This window comes from Poecilia latipinna, unplaced genomic scaffold, assembly GCF_001443285.1.
Source record: "Poecilia latipinna isolate Pla-1442-1.1 unplaced genomic scaffold, P_latipinna-1.0 Scaffold1196, whole genome shotgun sequence".
Taxonomy (NCBI): Eukaryota; Metazoa; Chordata; class Actinopteri; order Cyprinodontiformes; family Poeciliidae; genus Poecilia; species Poecilia latipinna.
Window position 1 is genome coordinate 92,203 of NW_015113812.1, and position 6,000 is coordinate 98,202.

The 6,000-nt window shown below is 35.3% G+C and overlaps 1 long non-coding RNA gene across 1 annotated transcript in view; it reads left to right on the plus strand.

Moving 5' to 3' along the window:
• LOC106960560 (uncharacterized) overlaps positions 1-6,000 on the plus strand; it is a 67,696-nt gene that overhangs the window by 29,838 nt on the left and 31,858 nt on the right. The gene's annotated exons all lie outside the window — the stretch shown is intronic.

Here is a 6,000-nt window from a genome sequence, read left to right on the forward strand (position 1 = left end):
CCAAAATAGATTCCCAGACATTAATTTGTCTTAAAAAGTGAGTCTTGGTTGAGTTTTTCTAGATCTTAGCATACAAGTTGTGTTTTATGCAGTTTTATCTCCTAGTTTATACTAAAGGAATAAAATTTTTACCACATGTGCAACTATTCTGCATTACAGTGATCCACAAAATGTGTGTGTATATAGCTAACATTGTAAAAGTTAAAATGAACACCCATCTATTCACCCAGACACCTAATTAAGTAACCAACCTTATATTAGAGCTTAGTTCAGCGTAAGTTAGCTCACCTAATCACATATTAGGTTTGTTTGTTTATTTTAGCCCACGTTACTTTCTTAGGTTAGCATACTACAGTTTAACTTTATTAACTTTCTGCATTTTCATCATAATGTAGCTAAACTTAGTTTGGCTCACTTTGACACACCAAGGTTTCCTCCAGGAAACTTGCTAAGCCTGGTGGTTGGGGCGCTCAGCAGTCATGTCCCGTCGTGTTTTTGAGTTAAACATTTTTTAAAATTGACAGGAAATTTGAAAATATAATTTGATAGTTATGTGTCATTGTAATATTAGGAGATTGATATCTGAACACCAACTATAAAGTCTTTAAAAAATGCAAACATAAAAAAAAAAAACTTGAATAAATAAGCAACGCTAAGCCTGGTGGCCCGCCAGGCTTATAATACACCGAGGGAAACCTTAGCTTTGTTGATCTGAACTTGATTTAATTTACTGAAGTTTATCTTTTTTATCTGAACTTAGTTAATTACATCTAATGTGTATTACATGAACATTAGCTTAGCTCACTTTACTGTATTAGCATAGTTTAGTGTACTTTTGCTTAGTTTAACATAACATTTTGGTTTAGTCTACAACGTAACCTTAGCTTTTTGGTCTTGGTTTAATTTTAATTTACCATAGTTTGTTTTTGTTTATCTTAACTTAGTTAATTCTGTTTAGTGAACATTAGCTTAGCTTACTTTACTGTGTTGTGGCTTAGTATTCTTTTTCTTAGCTTAACATTTTGGTTTAACTTGTCTTAATTTAGCATGCTAAATTTAACCTGCTTTAACATTCTGTAGCTTAGGTTAGCTAGCTTAGGCTAGCTTACCTCAGCCTAGTTTGGTTAATTTGTAATAGTATCTTTATCTAGTTTAGCCCACATTAGCTTACTTTAGCATGATAGCTCAACTTATATTGGCTTAGTTTTGCTTAAATTAGCCTAATTTAGCTTAATTTAGGATACATTAGGCAACTTTATCTTAGCCTAATGCAACTTTTCATTAATTAATACATTAGCTTGTCTTTATCAAATGTAAAATTTTACTTCAGTGATATTAAATTTATGAAAGTGACTGAAATCTTCTCTAAACCCAACTAATGTGCTTTTCTGTTACTTATACAGAAAATAGAAGAAGAAATATTTGCTTCCTGATTAAAAGAAATTAGCTTTTAATTGTTAATTTCATATCAATTCTTACAACAAATTATCTTTAAAACAACTAAACATTTGCCCTTCTTGAAGAAGCTAAAATGAAAGATTAATGAAAGATTATTTCAGGAGGAAAGCCAGCAGTGGCGGTTCAATACTCGTCAATAACAATCCGGTAAAGGTTTCGCTTCGCTCTGACAAAACTGGGAGGCAGAGGAACAAAAGTCATGGAAGTCCTTCATTTGCCATGATCATCCATCAATCAGTATTTAGGACATTGACAAGTGGTAATTTAATAAGCAGTGACCTGGGCAGGCAGGAAGCCGCTCTGACAGACAATACAAACTCATTTATCACGGTGGAGCGACGGCGCTGCTGCGCTGCGTTTGTCTCTGCGTTGGCTGAGGAGCAACACGCTAGCAGACAGCTTCTGAAACCAGAAGCCATTTTCAACCCGACCTTTCACCTTTTAATGCCTCCAGAAATTACAGAAACACTGTTTTTATTTCTTAATAATCTGCCCCAACAGTTCAAGATAAATTTGATCAGATGAGACACAGATTAAGCTTTTTCACCCCAATAATCACTTTCAAACACAGTGTTGGCAGCATCATGCTGTGGGGTTGTTTTGCTGTTAACGGGTATATTTGCTTTGGAAAGTTGAGTCCAGAAACTTAATGTTGGTCTCCAAACAAGAAGAAATGATCTGAGTCTTTGAAACCGAAGAACAAAATGCTTACTGTCAAAAACAGTGTTGGCAGCATCATGCTGCGGGGTTGTCTTATTGTCAGCAGTTCTGAGATTTTTTTAATTTTTTTTATTTTTTGCAAAGTCATCCCAGAAGCTTAATTATTCTGGTAATTAATGTCCTGCAAACAGAAACCTAAATTCGGTATTGCTACTGAAAAGCACGATAGTGGCAGTATCATGCTGTAGGGCGTTTCAACCATCTAGCTGTTGATATGAGGTGAATTAATACATTTGGAGCGGCTCATCCTTTATTATTTCACCCACTTGGTGCCACCCACTAATAACAGAGGGTGTAGCAGCCCCACAGCATGATGCTGCAGGAGCCATTTTCAACATTTAAACATTTAAAAGTGAGTCTTCTGCTTGGAGGTTAAATTTAAGCTTCTAAAAACTTGAACCTTGATGGTTTGTTGACCATTTAGCACTTTTCATACCTCTGAACTAATTTAAAGCACAAATTTAGTGTAATTGTGTTTATTTTTTAGAGTTTTCTAAATGTGAAGACCTTAAACCCAGCGCCATCGACTGGTGGTTGCTCTGATGTCTCCATCTTTGTTGCAAGCTAATTCAGGAAACACGGCTTGCCCCTCACGTTTTGGCTCGGTTTCATCAGCTTGAGCCGTGTTTGCCCACATGCGGTAACGTCATGTACCTCGCTGAGCCTCTCCTCGTCTCGCTGCCAAATTGCAATCAGTGGGCAGGCGTCCATTAGGCCGCGCCGCAGCGCGCCGGCGCTGACTCACCGCGGCATTCGGCTCCTGATGTGGATTTTAATGCGCGCTAATGATCTTTGTGTTTGTCTTCGTTGCTGCGCGTCGCTTTAAAGCGGCAGTGTCTACTTCCAGTAGCGTCACCTGTGGAAGTGAGCGCGCTAATGAGGGCAGCGATGCTGCACAGGGATGAAATCACCAACCTGGCAACCCAGTCCATCCACACCACCACAACAGAGATCAAGATACAGAGAAGCTAAAATCCCTTTAAATCTGTTCCTCGGCCTTTTCAGGTAGTTTAAGCAGTCTGTTTTCTAGTTTTTATGAGTTAAATATTGCTAGTTTTTATCAGTTTTTATGGTTTTAGTGTTTTCATAGTTTGGTTCATTTTTATCTGATGAATTAACAAGACCTCAATTATTTCCATTTGGATTATTTATTGTTTTTCTCTCTTTTTACCAAAAACTGGATGATTAAAGTCTCCAGTTTGGTGTTTTCATCTCAACTGGAGGACAATTTTGTTTACAAATACTTTATATAGGATTTTATTTGTTGTTTTATTGGTTTTGGATATTTAATAAAATGTCTTCCAGTTCCAGTATTAAATGTTCATCAGAATTTAAACTTCATTGATCTTTTGAGAAATTATTATTTTTATTTATTTTAGTTAATAAAAATGTTTTCTTAGTGTAAATTTATTTAATTTTTCTGAAATATTAAAATGGTAAATACACCTGAAGGGTATTATTATATCAAATGTATTATTTTATTTACTTTTTTCTTTAAGTCAATTAATCGTGATTAATTGATTATTGAAAGAATTATCAACTAAATTAGTAAGTGATTATTAAGTTATTTGGAGTATAAAAGATAGTTTGCTAAAAAATGACACTTTCTGAGCAGTAATTAAACCAAAAATGTACAAAATAAATATAATTTTGTCTTTCAATATGTTTTATGCAAAACTTAGAAGTGGGATTTTTTAAAAAATAAATATTTACCTGCTTTTAATTTTTTTAATTAAATTTAATTATTTCCATCTTTTAATGAATTACTAATATTGTATAGAATAAACCTGAGTAGTTTAAGACATTTTTTTGCAATGGTTGAAAAAATTTAATAAAATAAACAAAATACATTTAATCAAGTTCAATACACTTAAAAAAATAGTTATTCAAATTCAAAAATACTTAGAGTAATTTATTAAATTGAAGTTAAATTAATTAAATTAAAATTATTTTAACTGTTTATGCTGAAATAAGTAAGAAATCAATGTAACAAAATAAAATGTAACGGTTACATCTTTACTTCATTTAATATAATTGTTTTTAGAGGAATTTACACTGTAAAACTTGACAAATGTGTCTCTATTTTACTGTTTTATTTTCAGAGTTGACATGTTTCCTACTAGGAAATATTAAACAGTTCAGATATTCATAAAAACGCAACAATCTCATAAATAAACCAGGCTTTGGAGATGCCAGCTCTTTTCTCGGTGACGTTTATCATAGTTTTAAAAAAAAAGCGAAGCGGCCATTTTTATGAGCAGCTTTTTCATGATGAACAGTGAAGCTTGAGGCCACTTTATCGCCGCCCTGCAGTCCAGTGGAAATCAATGAGCGTCTGATTAGAGCAGGCCAAAGAGGGACTCACCATTATTACCAATAAAGGGAATTAGATAAATGATTTTCTTTTTTGTTAGGGGACTTCAAAACCTGCAGCTTGATCAAATTTAAGATGGAGTCATCAGTGAAATTGCTGTTGATTTATAAATAAGCTAATTGGTCCTTCCCTGCGCCGCCGCCTCGGTCTTCTGTCCTTCTGCGTTTTATTGCTTAGTCAAACCAACTGCTTCCATTTTTAAATTGCATATTGAGTGGGGATCTCAGCGGACCTGCCAGCGTCTCCTCCATGTACTTTCTGTTCTTTAATCTTTAAGGAACTCACAGTAAAGCACCTGAATCTTTGTCTTTAGCTGCTGTTGATTCCTTACAATCAATGCAAATTAATTTGAGAAAATGAGGCATTATAATACCTAATCAGGTGGCTTTATTATTGGTGTGGAAAAGCATCATCTGTGTCTAATTTAAAACAAAAAGTGTTGTCAGTTCTACATTTGATTTTAAAAAGTGGGAGAATACCTTTCAACACCTGTCAGTCAACGCAGCAGCCATTATGCAGTTTGTTATTCATACCGTGGCGTTTTTCTCACCACAGCGCGTCTCCACGCAGGTGATAATTTCATCTCCTTCACTCTGCTTCTTGATGTCGGTGTTGAATGAAACAGCATTTAAGAATCGAGTCCTTTTGTTCTCAGAAAGTTTAATCTCTCTCCATAAACGCCTCAGTTGTTAAAAGAAGTGAGAAGAACCTGGTTTCTATTAGTCAGCTACATGTTGTTTCTATTCAATACGAGCCAGGGTGGCGATAAACGTGAACCTTTTCATGAAAATACAAGAGCTGCACCCAGATCTGATGCTGGTCTGACCAAGAAGTCCCTTAAAGAAGAACCTGCCTGGCAACACGAAGTAGGCAAGTTGGAGAAAGAATGGAAGAGTTTGGCCCCAACAGGTCGTCATCAAATGGTCCACAGGCCTTGATTAAGGTCAGAGTTCATGATTCAAAGGTAAAACAATGAGTAGGAATGGTAGATCTTTTCCACCAATGGCTGTTCTGGTTTCTACACATGATTTTTGAACCATTGTTGCGTGTTTCCACCAGAAGAGTAAGGTTCCCAATCAACAAATCTGGTACTTTGGCACAAAGTGCAGCGTCACCGATAGGCTGGACAAATTAACAACGAAGAAACAAGCAAGGGGCGTCCGCCATCTTGCTACAACGATCTGTGTTGCGTGATGCATGCTTGGTTCCCAAAACGGATGGAAGCAGGTGTAGTTTCTCAACAAAACACCAACGTTCAACAGCATGCGAATCTTGTTGAAATAGATATTTTGGTTTCTTTATTACTTAGAAAATGTTTTTTCAGTTTTGTATAAATACTCTGAACTTTCACGGTCTGATTTTGAACAGAACTAACTGAGAATCATTAGTTTTTCCTGTTAAATTCCATCTCTAGGCACCATTTTTTTTTGTTAATGTTAGCAAAATTT